General features: G+C 33.4%; 1 protein-coding gene and 1 non-coding gene across 2 annotated transcripts in view; one reads left to right on the top strand and one right to left on the bottom strand.

The window, feature by feature from the left end:
• Positions 1-20,368, top strand: part of LOC106660788 — a 666,377-nt gene that overhangs the window by 351,570 nt on the left and 294,439 nt on the right. The gene's annotated exons all lie outside the window — the stretch shown is intronic.
• Positions 5,300-5,372, bottom strand: Trnah-aug. The gene has a single exon. It is a non-coding gene; the product is annotated as a tRNA-His (tRNA).

Below are 20,368 nucleotides of genomic sequence, written 5' to 3'. Positions count from 1 at the left end.
AAAATATATTTTGCATTGTATAAATTCACTTTTCTACATCCAAAATGTAATTGTAATATGTAAACAATGTTTGTAAATCCCAGGCCCTGAAGATGATCTCAATAAAGATCGAAACGTTGGCACGACAAAGAAAATGTTTTTTGGAAACCTACATCACACCAGACCGCATCTCACGATTGCTAAATAAATAAAAATACATACAATTTAACTACATTCCACACACACACAAAAAAATATATATAGCATTGAAACAGTTGAGTCTTCTACAAAATATGGAATGACGACACAAAGACACCCTGCGTACTTGAGTAATCTTTACGTTTGTATATTTAGAAAAGAAAAAAGAAGTAAACTCATGTTTTTATAATAAGGAAACTCATATTAAAGACCACTACTGATAGGTTATTTATAAAATAATTCAACGGCGTGAAAACAGTAAGCACTTGTGAGGTGTAGAGCTTCACGTTCTATAAAATTCTTGTGAATTATCTATCATTCTGAACGGTCTGGATTGGTTATTCTCCTTTGTCTTCGCGAAGTTGGAATCCAATTTCTCGATGAAAGTTTTCTGAGAAAGAATTATAGAAGTTACCTCGAGGTTTATTTGCCATCTTTATTTTCTAAGATGTAACTTCGAATTAAATGCGGACGGCCTTTGATGAATAACGATTAGCATCAGCCAAAGTTGTACTGATATTATAATGAATTGATAAAATAAGAAATTAACATTTCAAAATGTAGAGCGATGAGGAACTAGACTCAATAAAATACACGTGTTTTCTTTATCTATTTTTTCTTTTATCCGGTAACCGTAGGGTTTTTTTTAATGATAAATCCTAAGAAAATTGCTGGTGCTTATGTCCAAATTTAATAAAAAATATACTAAATATTTTGCTCAACAACTTGCCATCTTTCATATAATTCTGTAATTTCGTTCAGTATTTCTTACCTTTTTCTAAGCCATGTTTCTGCAGACCTCGAGCTTTCCTTTTAACATTGAGTCCGAAATAAGGGAAAATCTTAACGGGCAATGTCAGGCGAATGCCCTAACCACGTGGGAAAACGCCGTTGACACATGAAGAAGCGATAGGCATGTTGTGTGGAACAAACGGCGGATGGAAAAACTGTCAGACTTGTCTGTAGATACCGTCGATTTTAGTCGGGAATTCAACTTTTAATTGTGCTTTTTGATCCAAGAATACTTCTAATTTTTTTATTCAAATCCTTCGTTTTGTGGTTTGATAATTTTTCACTTATTTGATTCGATATTTACATATTTTATATTTAATTTTACATTTCATTTATTTGTATAAAATTCCCTCATGGCATTGAACCGCCAAGGTTGAGCATTGAAACCGGCAAGGTAAACGTGCCGGTTTCGAACCCAACGGCCGTGTATTCGAACCGCTTATACTTACAAATGGGCAGCTTTTTTTCAAAAACACTGGCACTCCGAGGGTTAATATAACCTCTTCTGTTGCGAACCATCATATAAAAAAAAATCCCTAAGGCCTGTACTTCCGACAGATGGCTATGCCTTGCTCTAATGTTTGTTTTACAAGATTGTATTGGGCGGAAGAAGCTCATAATAAAGTAAGTTTCATCCCACCACAACCTTCATGGCTACAATCTGGCTTGTTGCACTTTGGTAACTGTGGGTCCCTAGAATTTTCCGCTCTCACATTGTAGAGGACCAATTTTTCACCCCTAGTAAAAATAACCTTTCAAAAAATGAGTTCTTTTCATTATATTTTATGAGGGAATTACAGATGAGATGTGGTCTAGTATCTTCTTCTCAGTCAAAGTATGAGAAACCCATTTATTGCTGTTCAGACAAAGGTTTGCTGCTCTGAGATGGTCATTTTTAACAAAATTTGGTCATCATAAACGTTTGAAGTACGACCAGAATGCTTTTTACATAAATTTCGGATTTTTCTGATTTTCAACTGAACGAACCATTTAAGGATTTTAGTTAGGATTATTTTCTCCTGAAATGTCAACACATTATGAAGCCTTGGAATTATCCTAGCAATTTGAGCTGCGGTTTTCCCTTGGCGATAAAAAAAAATACTAAATTATTTCAAAACAGAAGAGGGATAAAATCATACTATTCAAAAACGGACTTATTGTAGGTTCTAATAATTTAGAAGTAGACGCGTATACTATTATTTTACTGCAGGTGGTAAAAATTCCGAATAAAACTATGATCTTAAGAAATAATTAAACGGTATATGTACAGATTGCCCTGTGACATACATCAATAAATCAGGAAATTATCCTGTACATCAAATTTGGCTAAAAATTCTCTACTATCTAAAATCTGATTTTCAATCTTACCCTATCTTACCTTATTTCACTTTTCAGATTACTTCAACCTTTCACATCGTGATTCTATTAAGTTCCTCATATCTCACAACATGTTAATAGTACTGTAAATTTAATTACAGTTCTAATTATTACAATTATATTTCGTTATATTCTTTATTATTAGCTTGCATGCTGTATATAATTAGTAAACTTTTGTTATTTAGTCACTGAAGATTGTCTATATTAGAACGAAACGAGTCTGACGAAATAAACGCCTATTGAAATAAAGACAATTTATTTCCTATCCATCAGCTTAAGTTGACGTACTTTTATCTTGGTTCTGTGAATACTGAAAGATATGCGATCACCGAAAATTGCCTCTATGAGTACATACTCGTAATTTCTCCAATGTTGTCCCTCATCACCAATGAAAATTAACGTTTCATTGCTAAAAATTGCATTTGCCTACAAAAGTTCAAAAAATTAAAAAAATTAAAAATTTGAAACTTCCATTACATAGTAAGTAATACAAAGAGACAAAACGATTTTGTGGTACAAAACTGCTCATGATAAAACACAAAAAGTTTCTTAAAATTAAATTAACTGTTCAAAATTTCCACCTTCTTGAAAATGTCAGTCTGACAAACGTAGGATTTTTAGTCCAATTTGGCATGTAGGCTAACCCCTAAATATTGACGACTGTTCAGGGGACACCTTGTATACAGATCGTTCCTATTTTTGATTTCCATACATTTATTCAAATTTACTTAACAATAATCCACTTCATTTTTGAGTAATTTACATAAACGTCGGAATATTTGCTGTGGTGCGACAAAACTGAAATGTACAAATGTGATTTTGTGTATATTAAACGTAATTTATATTTTCTCGGATTTATGGAATCTGAAGTTGTCATCCCGGCCATCGTTGGGTCTTTGCAGAGGTTAATTTCAAGTCATCCATCACGTTGATTTACTTTCTCTGGCGTCTACGCGGCTTTTACGTTTCAGCGTAAAAGTTTTTATGAAATCTTGTTAAAGTGTCTTATACGCCGAGAATGTAATGTTTTGTTTTATTTACAAGAAAATAAATATTTTTTTAGGGAAAATTTTAAAGCTATAATAAGCTATATAAAGCTATATTAACCTGAATATAGCTATAAACAAAAAAACTGAAATCACAATCTTAAGAAAATTCCCTATTTTCAAATTTAATATACGTAAATTAAATATATTTTTTCTTGTTCACACTTATTATTTTAAGAATAAAAATGATTATACAGTTTACCTTAAAGCCAAAGTCATAAACCTAAAATTTGTCTAAATGATTAATACAAATTAAACACAATCGCTTAAAGTTCATTCTTACTTTAGAACTTTATATTTTATCTATTGTATAATTTACATTTTTAATTTCAAATAAAAATTTAAGGGAACAATTGTGATGATCCTACATGTGTAAATTTGTGGAAGTTAAAAGACACCGATAGTTCTGCAAAACAAATAAATAAATAAAAAATAAAAATAGCAAAAATAAAAATAGAACATATTTTTTGTAAAGTAAATTATGAAGAATGATAAAAGTTATTATTATAATATTTGTGACACAATGTGCACACACCGTTGACAATCGCACGGTGTACTAATTTATCTCAAAGGTCTTTTACTGTGCACAGAACGGAATTCAACCGCCCAGGACGGTAGGCGATTGAAGGAGGGTCCGCCCACCCATTAGGCCTAAGGTCCTTTAACTAGTAGTTTCGTCCTTGTAATTTTCTCCCGAACCTAACTATGAGAAACAGAGACTTTGAGTTCGGTGCAGGGGGACATTCCATCAAATGTTACGATAAAGTAACAAAGAAGGCGCAGAATTTTATGAAATTTGCCATACACTTTTGAATTAAGTTTATCTCCTATTAAAAAATCCAACAGATGAAATCATAAAATCTTGGTCGAATACATGGCCTCGTCATCGAAGACCGGGATCCATTGAATCCCAGGTCGAGTACATAGCCTCGTCATCAAGGACCCTAGATACTCGATATCCCAGGTCGAAACATATTCTCGTCCGCAAGGACCCAGGATCCATGTATACCCAGGTCCAATACACATCCTCGTCAGCAAGGACACCAGGTCTCGCTATCAGGTTTGCAACCCAAGTCTACTCCTGGCTGAGCCAGAGCATAAGGCTGGCCTGTAACGCAGACCGACGGCGCTAGTGAGAGTCAAAAAGTTAATCTGAGCCTGAATCTGATTCAGAGAAGGAAAGAATATCTCGACAGAGTAAGATATAAGAAGGGCAACAGTCAAGATCAGTCACATGGAGCAGGAGGAACAGTGAATCGGTGTTAGGAAGATGGGTAGTAGATATGGTTACATGATCATCAAAGCCGTTCTGCGTAAAAATGACAGTTTAGATTAGTAATGACATTAGTCACCTGAGTCCGGAGGTTAAGTCGAGGAGTCCGTCATCAGAAGAAAGGCCTCCAAGGTCTACGACTCACCCCACTACGTTTCTCCCCCGCAGATATTATGGTTAATAATAATTCCGATTTCAAGCTCAAAACTGAGACCCTTGTTTAATTAAACCTTTCTCCTCATACAATAGCGCTGTGTTGGGGCGTCGGTGGCAGCAACGGTTTAGGCGTTGTCACGGCGCTCATCACTGTAAGGTAAAGGTATTAGGGATGGGGTACGGGCCTACTCAGGCTTTTAACCCCTCGGGTCCTGGTCGCCCGCCCTGTGTAATATATATAAGGTAAAGGTCCCGGGTTCGAATCCAGCGGCCCTGCATTCGAACCATTCGAACCCGACATATCTACAAATAGGCTTTTTTTCAGAAACCCCGGCACCCCAAAGGTAAAAAAAACCGCTTTGCATGTATGAAGGTGTCACTAGACCACAATATATAAATAATTCCCTGATTTCCTGGTCCGCTTGACCAATTAATATATTACAATTAATTAAGGTTTTAGTTGAGATAAAAAAGTTAATGGCACGAGTGGGATTCGAACCCACGATCTTCGGCTTCATACGCCGCTGCTCTACCACTTGAGCTATCGTCACCTCGATCCACTCGGACACCAACTTCCCATCTCAACCCCACTTTTGCCATTTTTCAAATGTCGAAGAACGAAGAAACAACTAAAACCTTAATTAATAGTAATATATAAATAATAATAATAATAATATTTGACAAATTTTATTGATTACTGTTATTCTCACATAGAAATATAAATGCCCAAGTAAAAACATGTTAGGAAAATTTTGCTTTCAATTTTTGTTATTATTTTCTATTTGTGCTCTTTGTCAATTCTGTTCTACTTGAAATAAAAAAATTACATTATTTGTGAGAAAAATATCGTTCTCCATATATATATTAATATAAAAGCGAAATTGTTTTTTGGACTATGAGAGGTAGGATAATAAAATAAATTAAATTTCCACTCGTCAGTGAAATATTTTACGCACATAACAGGTAAATAACAATACTTCATTGTTTCAACAGCGGAGTGGAAATAATATATTTGATTAAACGTGTGTATAATTTGACTCTTTCCCTGACCCTTTGTCTATCTGTATAAGAACTGAACACATAAAAGCCAAATGATTACATTAAAACAATACACTTGTATAAATTATCGATAATTAATTAACATCATTTATTAAAACATGCAGGCGATATTTGTTATTGAACTGGAGGTCAGACCATTGTCATCATCAATCGTTGTGTAAATATATTTTTTCTTCACTATGCGGTTTGACAAGGGCTGTGTCTACCCTTATTTATTCATGTGACGTCACACACTATCTGCCCCAAGTGGCAATATAACTACCTACTGCATCAACAGTATCTTATAACAATAAATCCTGAAAGAAAATTTTTATTCTTCTTTGTGCTTTCGTATTGTAGTGACCTTTTTCAATAATTATATTGTTTGACATATTTTATTCATTGCATTTCTCAATCAGGCTAAAGTAACATGCTTTTTTTAAGAAATATGTATAATACCATAACTATACCATTTATAGTAGATTCTCTAGAATCTTGTATAAATATATATAGGTCTCTAGAATTTTGTATAAAACAAAGGTGCTCAGGGATATCATTGAGCGTAGGAACAGACAGAAACGGATCTTCCATTGGGAAACGCCCGGTAATAAAAGGCCGGAGACAATAAGCCAGGCACAAATAACCCGAACAACCCCGGCCGACAAACCTTTTTCACCTCGCACCCTCCCCTAATCACAATACCATATAAAACATTCAAATCGCACAGCACTCTTGTCCGGTAGACAAATCTTCCGTATTATTCCAACACAATGACCCACTTAAGGGTACTTACATTATTCGGAATGCCCCTGTGGAATTTATTTCACCATGCAACTGGATAACAGAGCCGGTCATTTCACCCTCACGCGGCCAACCATTGATTATATCTCATCCCTTCAGGAAAACGCCGAGAAAAACCACGACCCAGGGCCGTCCATTAAATTGTTGGAAAAAGACTTCTGGCATAGAATGAAAAGAGGACATTACAACCAATACTTTCTTGTGAACTTTTACATACTCTAAAAACTAAAACCTCACATAAAATTTTAATATTTAACACGGTGTACTACTGTGTACGGTGTAAAAAAACATTTTTTGTTGTAAAACATAGTTTTGTTTTTTTAAATAGAATATAATATTATTTATTTCAAAATTCAAAAAGAAAGAAAGCCGTGAGAGTAAGAACCAGATAAATAGATAATAGATAGATAGGTAGAAAGATACATAGATAGATAGATAGATAGAGATAGATAGATAGATAGATAGATGGATAGATAGAGATAGAGAGGGAGAGAGAGAGAGAGAGAATGAGAGAGAAAAAAAGAGATTTATTATTTAATCACCCAAAGTTATGTCCCTTGAAACTTTCTACCACTTTATCTCGATATACCTACTTTTGATGATAGAATATAAAATATGACCTCTACATAGAGAATGTTTTATTAAAAAAATCCAAAGAAAGAGAATCATAAAATCACAAGCCATCTAAGGCTTAAGTTTTGTGATTTATTTTATTGTATTGACTTTTTTGCATTAATCAGTTCATCTAAACCATTTGATAATTTTTTTTTTAAGAAATAATTTAGAAAATATTCTTTTTACTGTAGATTTTTAGTGGTAAATCACATATGAACCGAAAAATATAAACACACTTTAAATAAAATGTTATTTTTTATTACTATATTATTCATATTGATGTTGACACAAAATGAGGTTAGCTTTGTTATTAATAAATCTAACAATAATAAATGAACTTTACGGCAGCGCTTATATTAACATAAGAAATAGAAAATTATCCAGGTTGTTTGGGGTAATTACTACGTGATTACTTTCCTGTCTAAATTACAAAATTTGGTTTCGATATATTTTTTGTATAATTTATTTATTTATTCTTTTTAATAAATGCTTTTAAATTAGAAGTTGAAGGAAAATTCTCTCTCTACCGTGACATCCTTCGCATAGTGGCCTTGCGAAACTTTTACCTCAAGACCAAGTTACTATCAGTTTTTCTAGTTCAAGACTAAGTACCCCTTAGCTAAAATTGCCTACGGGTGCATTATTTTTTATTTTTCATTTGACATTATTCAGCAGAGTCATTACAGCTTTTTAATTCAGTGTCAACTAATAAAAGCCGAAAATAAAATGTTCAAAACTAATTCACAATTAAAACCACATTTCAATTCATAGAAAAATTGATTATTATTGCGAATTTATTATGAAAAAAAAACTTTACTATGTATCTTTTATAGTATCATTTTGTTGTACAAACAATACAAAAATTAATTGATGCTTGCCAAAATAAAAACCTATTGCTTTGTTTAGAGGGTTGAGCGTAAACAACCCTCACTACCGAAAGGTCGTGCAGTAGTGTAGACCCATACGCCGTAAAACGATAATACACAGTGATCTAGACAATTTCAATAAATTTGAATAATGATAGGTTTATTACTGTTTATAAACATGTTAATGGATTGATTGATATATACTCCGAACAACTATGCACATACAGAAACATCCATACAGGAGTGATCTTATCACTTATCGAGGTTTGCTGCTACTATTGTGTAGATCAAGCTGTGTAATAGTAATTTGACTTATTGATTGAATTATATATATTCAACTCTTCCATATACCTATGTAAAGAATTTAATATATGCTTTATCGTGGCTTGGTGAGCACTACAGTTGTTTGCTACCGAAATTAGATTCCAAGGGTTGTCAACAGCTAGAACATTTCTTCCTCCTAACATATGCAGTTTTTAACGTATCATTCTTGTACATTCTAATAAACGTGCATTCCTATTTACATGCTTTTTAGTCAAGTAAGATGGTGGATTGCTCGATATTGCACCCTTTACATATATTATTTGTGCGTTGTTGGGTATTCAATATTGTGAAATTGTATGTTGTTGAAACATTCAATAGCAATAAACAGAATAGAATAGCTCGGTTTCTTTCAAAAATTGAAACATGGAATCTACAAACTAGCTTCCGAGCTCGAGCCCAATTCTTTTATCTGATCGAGCACTCGTACTCGCTCTCTACATGGAGCGAAGTATTGACCACTTTAAGTTAAGTTGGGCACATCAATCAACATTTCCCTTCAAGCCGGTTAGATACGCGGAAGTTACCTCAATTAATTGTGCGTGTATCAACTATGAGGGTTGGTCAAACTACGATTTAAAAAAAGTAAAAGAACAACTTCTCAAGAACAAAACATAAAATATATTTTAAAGTAAATGAAACAATTTTGGGTGCACTTTAATAATTTCGCAACAAAGAAAAAGGCCAATGATTATGGATGCAACATTTGTGCAGGACTCACCACATAGTACAGAGGATAGAATCAGCGATGTTTACTCCTCCTCCTGTCCCTCTCTTCAATCTTGTTATTTATTTATTTGTTTGTTTATTTATTTCTAATAATGTTTATTTTCTGGTGATATTAATCGTAATGTCTGGGTCATTCCCTGAAACTGAAGTGCAAAAATGGGGATCACTGATAGCGCCTTTCATAAAGGCCTTGTAGAATAAAAAAAAATTAAAATTGTGTTCTATCACTTAATACAAAATGACTGATGTAATTTTTGTAATAAAAAAAACAATATTTTATAAAGCGTTATCGATACTCCTCCATCACAATTTACACTTATTATTTACATTATGCCCTCTCATATTCACAATCACTCTAATAATTACAATCGCTTTCAATACACACAAAACAGAACACAAAACGAAATATGTATTATTAATATATAAAATAAACTGTCCTGTTTCCTTAAAAAATCGGTACAGCACACTTATTATACTCTTTGCCGACCTCAAGTATAACTCTCATATCGCGTGGCATTCCTGGACACTCTCTAAGAATGGCTCATTTTTATTAAGTGTGATACATCGAGAAAGCTTTCTCTACATGCTGGGCATATATGCGGTATTTTGCTCTATACTAAGTGTCCGTGCATCAAATTTTTGACCATTAAAACAATTCTCCTATGTGATAATTGGAGTTTATGTTCTTGTTCTAGGACGTTGATTAAGTTCATTATTAAACACATATTAACAAATAATCTAATGGTAAGTTTAATAAGTTTTCTAAAACCTACGTCACACCAGACCGCGTCTCACGATCTCCAAATATTCAGTGAGTTTAATTTTTTTTTTTTTACAATTGTATTCATATTATTTTTAATTTTATTGGCGATTAAACCGTTAGAGATAAAACGGAGTTGAACCGTTCTGGAGATTCCAGGTAAAGTTAGCCCGTTGGTACAGTGTTCTCGGTGTATTAGTCAGATAACCCATCTCGACGGTTTTCGAAGCCCCTTGGCACTTTTCCAGGAGGAATCCAAAGATAAAACGTTAATTTCACGAAGTCCCGCTGAGGAACTCTGGACCTCCACGAGGTGAGGTTCTAATCTTGAATTGTTCGGGCTGCAACTAAGTTATTGCGTTAACGAGTAAACTGAACATTTAAATTAGAACGGTAAGTTTAGAAAGAATAAGGAGTTTCAAAATAATTGACTATCAGAACGTGGCATTACTGATTTTTAAATCGTGCTTATTAGAGGGACCCAACCTCTTTCGTCTATCGGAAAATTTAATCAAGCAGCTACTCGTTTTTTTGCAAATAAAAGTAACCCAACAAAAACGAAACCGTGAAAAATGGTCAAGTTCCAAGCCCTCTTCAAAAACAATCAGCCTATGAATGCAATGTTATTAATAGAAATGCTTTAGGGTAGGGAGAAGTATCACTATCAATTCCTTGTTCCATCTTCGATCCATCTTTATACTCCCTTTGCATAAATTTGGGGCCATCTTTCTTCCAAAGGTCACTATTTTATATATCCACATTGAAGGGTCTGTCCAGGTTGAATTTTTTCCTCAATTTGTTACGTTATTATAACCAGTTTAAATCTTTCCAGAATTTTCTGGTGATCGTTGACAGTCTCAAAAGCCATCTAAATACCTACAGAAGTGCATAAATATGTAAGGGTGGAAGGTCGAATGCTTTTCCATTGCTGTAATTGGTCAAGGTATGAATTGCCACCGATATGTCGAGATGCGTTATCTTTGTAGGCTTTGTAGTTTCTTCTGTGTTACCTTGTACAGTGTTTATACCTCCATAGTGACCAGGGAGTCTGACCGTTGTTGTGTATAACCAGTACGACAAGTTTATTCGCTAGTTTTTACTGCATAATCTCTGGCTAATGCTTAATAAAGACTTGGCTTTATGCCGAATGTTACCAATTGTTTTCCCCTTTTAAGCCTTTGGTCAACAACCTAGGTACTTTGTTTCTTTGCAGAAAGTTAAAGCTTCATCCTTTATAGTAGGAGCTTTTATATTGAGCTTCCTTCTCTTTCTAAAAGATACGAGATATGTTTTCTTAAAGTGTATATTCAAAACATTTTTCTCACACCATCTTCCTCCAAGATTTAGGGAGTTTTGCTTTTGCTAGACACAGTGTCACCGAATTTCCCTTTTATGATTGTTAGCAGGTCATCTGGGTAACCTGTCGTGTGATATTCTAGGCTTCTTTCATTTGATAATCAGCTATAAACAATTAAAGAAATCGTTTTAGCGCCCCTTGTTGGGGCCAACCTTGGGTAGGTGCTATTCGTATAGTCTGATGACCAAGTTTATTGCTTATTTTCCGACTTCTTAGCATTGCTATTATCCAGTTCGAAGTCAGGGAGGGGTCTCTTATTTTTCTTTGCAAATCCTTTGTAATGGCTTTGTACGAGGTGTTTTCCAAAGGTCTCTATGTCCATGATTCAGCAAAGTACTATTTATTTATTATCGAATGATTTATCTATTTTCTTTACCAATTTATTTAAATTTGTCTGTATGGATTTGCCTTTTTATTATGTTAGTAAATTTGTAAAAGATGATTGTCCTTAATTTCTTGGCCTCCAAATTTCTCTACTGCCGTCGGAAAAAAGGAAGTTAAGCTTTGTGTCGTACTGCTTTGCCCTATCTGAGGCTCGACCACCTCCTTGCGGTGTGAATACAATCTTTGTGTGTCCATCTCTGGAACTTGTGCTAGTTCATATCTGGCCCTAAAAATACTACCAAGATTGAGACCAGCGATTCCAAACTCTGTTGTAATAACATAGAGAAAATATTATCCCCTCCTGTGAATGTTTTGCCTGAGAGATTTCTTGTCTTTTTGAGCAGTTGGCTTTCTGATTTCTTACAGAAATCTTCATTGATTTCCTCCAGGTCTGCTTTTGGGAAGTGAACTGTAATATCTTCTTCTTCTAGATACTTTTCTCATCGTGTCTCAAACAATAATCAGGTGATATATTTTGATACATGGACACTTATTTTTGAACCGCGTATGTTTCCGGCATGTAAAGAAATCGTGATATTTATATCTTATTGCAGGGTGTCATTCATTTGTTCCATATAGCAAATGATACCCAAAAGAGAATCGGCTTGACCTCAGCAATGAGTAATTAGGATCCAACTTACGATTTCTGGAGGAATCGGGTTAGTTATATTGTGTATATTAAGACTGAATATATTTAACGGCAGGAATTTGTAATGTGCGAGGGGCGAAAAAGGAATATCTACTACTATATTCTTTACTACCCTACTTGAGTTAATGTAAATAAGAAGTAATGTATTTAAAAACATATGAAAGTTTGTATTTAGGCTAAAAAACTCCATGTGATACAAGAACTCTTTCGGGGGGGCCTCGTATAAGGCCTAGGACTGTAACTGGACGACCAAAACACCGGACAGTTCTACAAGCTTTAAGAAAGAATATTTTCAATTCTGTGCATAAGCAGAGTTGAACATATATAAATTGATCAAACAAGCAAAATATACTTTATTCACCTTGATCTCACTACTGTCAGTAAGCGTATAAAATTGTTACGATTATATTACTGGTCAAAATATGATTAAACATTTTAGACATTGTTTTGAAAGAAAATTACATTTAAACGTCATCAGGGAAGATATATCATTATAACAACACCACTTTTTAATATGTAAATTTCATTTTTTAGATTTGAGTTTGTGACAGTTGATGATTTCATATGTTTTTTTTATTTATTTAGAAATCGTGAGATGCGGTTTGGTGTGATGTAGGTTTCAGAAAAACATTTTCTTTATCGTGCCAACGTTTCGATCTTTTTTCAAATCATCTTCATGGCCTGGGATTTACAAACATTGTTTACATATTACAATTACATTTTGGATGTGGAAAAGTGAATTTATACAATGCAAAATATATTTTTTCTATATTCAATCAAAGTATTTCTACTCACTCCTCAGAGTGTTTGTCTTCTGTGTAATTGTGCCATTCTTGCGTGTCGTGTCGAGAGTGCCAGTGAGATTTTGCTATTTTGTGTTTATATACGTTGGATTTTGAAGGGGTGGGGAAGGATGTCGGTTTGGAAAAGACATTTTTGTATAAGGCGTCGGCTTCTTTGAGGTGAACGTTATATACGTTGGATTCCAACGTATATAAACACAAAATAGCAAAATCTCACTGGCACTCTCGACACGACACGCAAAAATGACACAATTACGCAGAAAACAAACACTTTGAGAGAGTAGAAATACTTTGATTGAATATATAAATATATTTTGCATTGTATAAATTCACTTTTCTACATCCAAAATGTAATTGTAATATGTAAACAATGTTTGTAAATCCCAGGCCCTGAAGATGATCTTAATAAAGATCGAAACGTTGGCACGATAAAGAAAACGTTTTTCTGAAACCTACATCACACCAGACCGCATCTCACGATTCCTAAATAAATATCGATTAACGGTCACTAATCACCATACGTTTTTTTTATTATTTAATTAAATTCCCATACCATATTTTCAAAGGTATATTATACCTACATAAAAATAATGAATAATTAAAACGTTCCAGGATGTTAAACAAAATGAGTGGCTTTCGAAATACTCGCAATGGAAACAGAAACGAAAAGTCATTAGTCGTGAAAAGACCAACCGAAGCTGCTGTTGTGCCAAAAAAACCTCCTTTGCACCACATTTATACAGTTAACTAGAGTTAGCAAAAACGAGGTTTCCTACTCTTATTTAAGCGTTTTTCCGCTGAGGTTTCAGTTTCACAGGTGCACCGTATATTTGTTTTTCAACGGAATTCATTTTCAAGCCTAGACGCTCATCCGAAATGGGAAGCCTAATTTGCAGAGTCGGAAAAGAGAAGGAAAAAGTAAAAGATACGGTGAGTAGTAGGGCGGGCTGGTTTAGATGGGACACACGTTATGACCTTAGTTGGAAATTCCTTACTTTGTTTGAATTGATTTCTAATCGACATACGATTACTTTCATTTAGGCACATAAGCAAATACCCCTAGATCCAAATTTCATAAAAACACTTGTGTTCAAAAGCCTGAACATGGAAGATTTTCTAAAGTGAAATATTGTCAAGTACAAAAATGTATCACATACCTGCTGTTACAATAGTGAAACAAATAGATTTTACTCTTGAGCCAGCTGATGTTTGTTGAAACAAGCTAATGAACAAACTGCCCTGTTTTGAGATGGTTTGTTCGTCCGAATTGTCTTGTAATAGCCTTTAATTAAACTCCTACCGGCCGAACTTCATTAGGCTAATCAAAACACGTGCGTTCCGCAAGCATTCACGGACCATGCATATTTTATAGCCTACCGAACGGTAAAACACCCATCAGCTCACTTTATTTGTTAAGGGTTTGGGGCCGGAAATAAATGCGAACGTGAGGATTAATTGCTCTGCCTGCCTACGATAATCGACCAATTAAATCGTATTGTATTTTTTACCACCGATTCTGAATAATAAAATGATTTTAAGCAAATTGATTATCGGCGTTTTTGTGTTTTGAGGATTTGGTTTAAAACCGTTCCATTGTTCTCTGCAATAAAAGCTTTCGTTTTGATATATGAGACAACTCACGCCTTTCCCCGTGCAAATATACCAATTTATAAATAAAAAGTAAACAAATATACAAATAAATATTATTTTTATATTAAATGTATTTTATAAAATAAATAATATATAAGGGAAGGATTTTCTTCTACTTACTCAATTTCATATTACAATTTATATTTCAAACAAGATTCCAAGTAACCACAAATGGGTAGCAATTAAAAAGTACAAATTATATAATAACAACCCCAGTGAAACACTAAGTTATTGTGCAACAAATAATATAATAATAAGTGGGAAGTTTATGGGCCAACAAACAGCTGAGGTCATCGCCGGCCCTCTACGTGTTTTCCATCTTTTTCTTTTCTTTCGCGCATATTTTGTTTTAAACTGCAGCCATTTGAGCATCTCGATCTGGTTACTGACTCTCTGATTTCAGATATATACTACGTTGATATTCTAGAATGCTAGTCTCTCGTTTGTACCTCAGGTTGTCAAATACAGAATAAAAACAAAACATACAATACATATATATACATCACCACAAACATAAATGTCTGGTCACACTCATTCCCCCAGAGTACTCGATATTCCTCGGGGCGGGGAAAGCAACCCCTTCCTTTCACGCTAATAAATTACTTTTACTCTCCAGACGTCATATACTCACCCCAGAGTACTTGATATTCCTCGGGGCGGGGTTATAAGCAACCCCTTCCTTTCACGCTAATAAATTACATTCATTCCGATAAATTAACACAAACACAACACTCGATAGAAACATAGAGGTCTGGTCACTTTCACTCCCCCAGAGTACTCGATATTCCTCGGGGCGGGGTTGAACCCTCTCCACTCTCGCTAATAACTTACTTTTACTCTCCAGACGTCACACACTCACCCCAGAGTACTCGATATTCCTCGGGGTGGAATAAATAATAAAAATTCATCTTGGTTAATTTTAAAACAAATATTATTCTTCTTTCTGCTCCTAAATTTAAACAATTTACACTCATTTCTCAGATATATTGAATGAGTGGATAAGAAAGTATTTCATTATGTAATCGTACATACAATTTAATGTGCAAACCAATGTTTTTTTAGTGAAGTGTGAGACACATGGGGCTTTTCAATTTAAAAAAACATTATTTCTTGCGAATTTTTTAAATCACAGTACAATGAAATGAGTGATGAAAATTTGCAAAAATTGCACTAAACAATCGTATAATTGGTACCCAACGAATACATTTGCTTTTTTATTGTTATACAAATAATCAATACGAACCATTTCTCTCACTCACATTTTATACATCTCATCTTTCCCCTTGCACAGAAAGTTTTTTATGCTCACAAAAACCCTACTTTTATCTTCTTAGGCATTGATAAAACCCGGATATTCGAACAGTAAAACCGTCCAAGCAGTATAAACCCTCAAAATGTCCACACAAAAAAAAAAAAAAACACAATCAAACTGAAAATGTGGAATAAAGTTATAATTTCCTTTTGAAAAAGTAAAAAGTTTATTTAAATAATAAATTAATAATTGTCTTAAGTTGTAATTGTTATTGATATGGTAGTTTGTTTTATAACAAATCGATTATATTCATTTTTAAAATAGAACATGTACAAATAGACAATTAAACTCAAAATCTTCCAACTCGATTACGACTATTATACATTTATACATATATATATATAAAATAGTCGTTATCGAGTTGGAAGATTTTATATATATATACCACATGTCAAATATTAAGAGAAGAAAATTGGATTCTGGGTTTCCACATCCCGTATTGAGTAATTGAAAAAAAAACCCTTTGCCATATTATTTTCAGTTTCCGGTAGCCATGTAAGCAACTCCTTTTGATTTTAAGGTACTGAAAAGTTAACAGGCTTGACTTTTTTATCTAATGCTGTTATCTCAAGCCAAAAAAAAAAAAAAACTGAGAAAACTAAAGGGAAAGAAAATAAGAAAGTTAGAAGTGAAAAATGCACAACTAAAAGAACAAAGTGGTTGTCGAACATTTTTTTTTTTTTTGAAAATTCTAGGCATCGCAAGTAGAAAACTTTATCGAAAAGCACTAAAAAAATTACAATTAATTAAGCTTTTAGTTGAGATAAAAAAGTCAATGGCACGAGCGGGATTCGAACCCATGATCTTCGGCTAGATAGCCGCTGCTCTACCACTTGAGCTATCGTGACTTCGATCCACTCGGACACTAACTTCCCATCTCAACCCCACCTTTTTTTTAATTTTCCCTCCTTTTTGCTATTTTTCAAACAACTACAAAAAATATTTTAATTTACTCAAAACTTTTAACCCATTAAAATATATATTCATATGTATCAAATATGTATATACACGTTGTTTTCATTGAACAAAAATAATGAGAAAAATGGAAAAAAGGATTTTTTTTACTACGTCAAAACTTCGCAATTTCGTGGAAAATGTAGTAGTCTGAAAAGAAAGTGCTTTCTATGATTTGAATTTTTGTCTTGGCTTGATTGCATCCACTTTTACAATCAAGAGACAATGACAATAGAATCTGGTCTTTTTCATTCACATATATTTTTACGATTTTATATCTCATATATTACTAACCCGGTCATGAAATTCATCAGGAAGAAAAATTATTATTCGCTTATCTCAATTTTTTCGATTTTCTCTCATCTAGCAACCCGTCAACTCGACAACTTACAGTTTTATTCAGTCATCTAGTCAACAGCATACCCTGACTTACTCATTTATTCATATATTTATGTTTACGACTGAGGGTCGCAAGGTCATTAGGATAATGTGACACTTTAACGTGCGCACCTGGCACACGGCCTTATCACACGCTTAGATTCTCAAGATAGGAGCGATTCACCTCCGCTCAAATAGATAAAACGTATTGTTCTAAAAAAATTAAAAAATTTCAAATAAATGCAATAATCTTACAATAATCCGTTTCGAATGGTTATGCTTTCTTATTTCTTTAATTGTAATAACGTTTATGACAAAGTCTTGCCCGGATCCAATTTTTTAAATTCCCTTTGTCATTTCTCTCAAACCAGACTAGTTGAGGACGTCTTTGTGCATTAATGAGCTATGCCATTTGCCTTCAATAGTGGGTTTCGTAAAATAGCTTATCATACAGAAAGCGGTCGACAGGGAGTTAATGTGCTCTTTATACTGCTTATGTATTAGTGATGCTTGCTAATTAGTTCAGAGAAGGCGGACGTATAGTCGGTCTGGCGGTCCTATCGCGGTTAGTAAACTCCTTCATCGTTCAATGATAATTTTATACAAGGAAGATTGAAACAAAAATTATATATCACACACGTTGATTTGAAAAGTGTTGAACCTTTTTAATTTTTTAATTTCGTTTTTAATAATTAAATTCTATTGTAAAAAATATGTGTAACAATATTTATAATATTAAATACTTTTTTAAGTTTAAACAAATCTTGATAATTAATATACTATTATTGTTATGTTAGTATAACGTTAATCTTGCACTTTGGTAATAATAATTAATTAAATTCACTAGTTTCGTGGTCCGCTTGACCAATTAACATGTTTCAATTAATTAAGGTTTTTAGTTGAGATAAAAAGTCAGTGTCACGAGTGGGATTCGAACCCACGATCTGCGGCTAGATACGCCGCTGGCCTACCACTTGAGCTATCGTGAGCTCAATCCGCTCGGACACTAACTTCCCATCTCAGCCTCACCTCTCGAATTTTCCCTCCTTTTTGCAATTTTTCAAATATGTACCAGTATACCTTCACTAAAGCTCTCCGTGGCCATTTCATTTGTAGCCGAGAATCAAATAGATTACACGACGTTTGAAAAATGGCAAAAAGGAGGGAAAATTCAAAAGGTGGGGTTGGGATGGAATGTTAGTTTCCGAGTGGATCGAAGTCACGATAGTTCGAATCCCGCTTGTGACACCGACTTTTTTATCTCAACTAAAATCCTTAATTAATTGAAAGATAGTTAATTAATTAATTCGTCGATTTTATTTTTTTACTACTAACCAAATTTGTTTGTTTTTTGCTTATAAGAAAAGATTAGGACATGTACGCATCCTGATCATATTTTGATCATATTTATCAAAATTTAGTAAAAATATCTATAATATGTGATAAAGAGTCCCTTAAAAACCTGGGTTTAAAAAAATTAAATAAATTCCCTTTTTTTACCATTTAATATTTATTAAACAAAATTTCACATTCAGTAAAATTACTATTGGCATAAGTTTCCCAAATTAATTAAACCCTTTGTAAGGAGGTAAAGGTAATGTGCAGGCCTTAAAAATGCAGAGAGCTAATAAAGTTGTCATGAAAATCACGACAATTTTTATTTATTTGACTTTTTGTTTATCTTTTTGTTATGTTGTAATTTTCAAGTTAAATTATTATTATTAGCAATGAAGTAAACCTTATTCATTTTCAAACAAACAATAATTTATTTAGAAAAATTTATTTTTTATTTGTTTAAATTGTTTAGTCAAGAAAATTTTATTAATTTGTTATATAGATTTGTATTATATAGAAATGTAAACAGTTCATTTGCCAAACAAATAGTTAGAACTATTTATTTATTTAAGCTAGCGCTTCTTTCGCCATAACGTGCAGTAGCTTGAAGGCAGTCGTAGAGTCTACTTCACATAAACTAACGTTAACAGGTTGGTAAAACAAATATTTTAATTCTTTTTTGTATGATTATTTTGATTGAGATTTTGTTTTATTTTGTTTCGCAGATTTGAGTTTGTTTGTTTATTTTTTAAAAAGGAATATAATTTTTGTTGTCGGACAAATATAATTCGGATTTTGTTTTATTTGTATTATTTCCACTGCGCAGCAAGGATCTGCTGAATATTATTTTTTATTATTGTCCCATTCGGCAGTGTCCGAATAAAAGATACCACATACCTTCATTACAAAGTAATCAATCTTACCCTACCCTTGATCAACGAGAAGGTCCTTTTCTACAAGGATGTCCAGCTTATTCTGTTTATTTTTTTCCTTGAACAGTCCATGTAGCCAGGCGTCAGTGATAACGGACAATGCCAGGGGATTAGTGAGTCAATGAGTTAATCATGACCCTGACAAATATTAAAAACTTTATTAGGTTAAAAAAATCTTCATGATTATCATACTGTTTTTTTATATTTGTATAACGTTTATCTTGTCGTGTGGTATTAATAATTTTTTAAATTGATTAACTTGTACTTTTTTTTTATAACTAACCCAATTTGTTTTCTTTACTGCTCAGAGAAAATTAGGGCACGTGCACATCTCCTAGCCTAATCATAGCCCATAAAAGTTCTCAAGGGTTAACGCCGAGAGAACTTAATAACTGCGAGATCAGCGGTCAGACGCTTAGTTTTAGCAAGAAATGTATTATCAAATAATACTGCAGTTGTTTCGGTTAAAATAAGTTACCATGTTGCATAGAAATGTTGATATTTTATCTGCAGAATCATGCCAAAGGTGACGAACAAATTCAAAACATGGCCATATTATTTTCAAACTATACTTCATTTATATTTATTTATGAACAGAATAAAACACCAGCCCCAGTATAAACAAACATCACGAAGTTTTATTTTTATTTAATGTTTTATTTT

The sequence above is a fragment of the Cimex lectularius genome, unplaced genomic scaffold (genome assembly GCF_000648675.2).
Source record: "Cimex lectularius strain Harlan isolate CLEC.00 unplaced genomic scaffold, Clec_2.1 scaffold81, whole genome shotgun sequence".
NCBI lineage: Eukaryota > Metazoa > Arthropoda > Insecta > Hemiptera > Cimicidae > Cimex > Cimex lectularius.
This window is presented reverse-complemented; position numbering and strand designations above follow the sequence as displayed.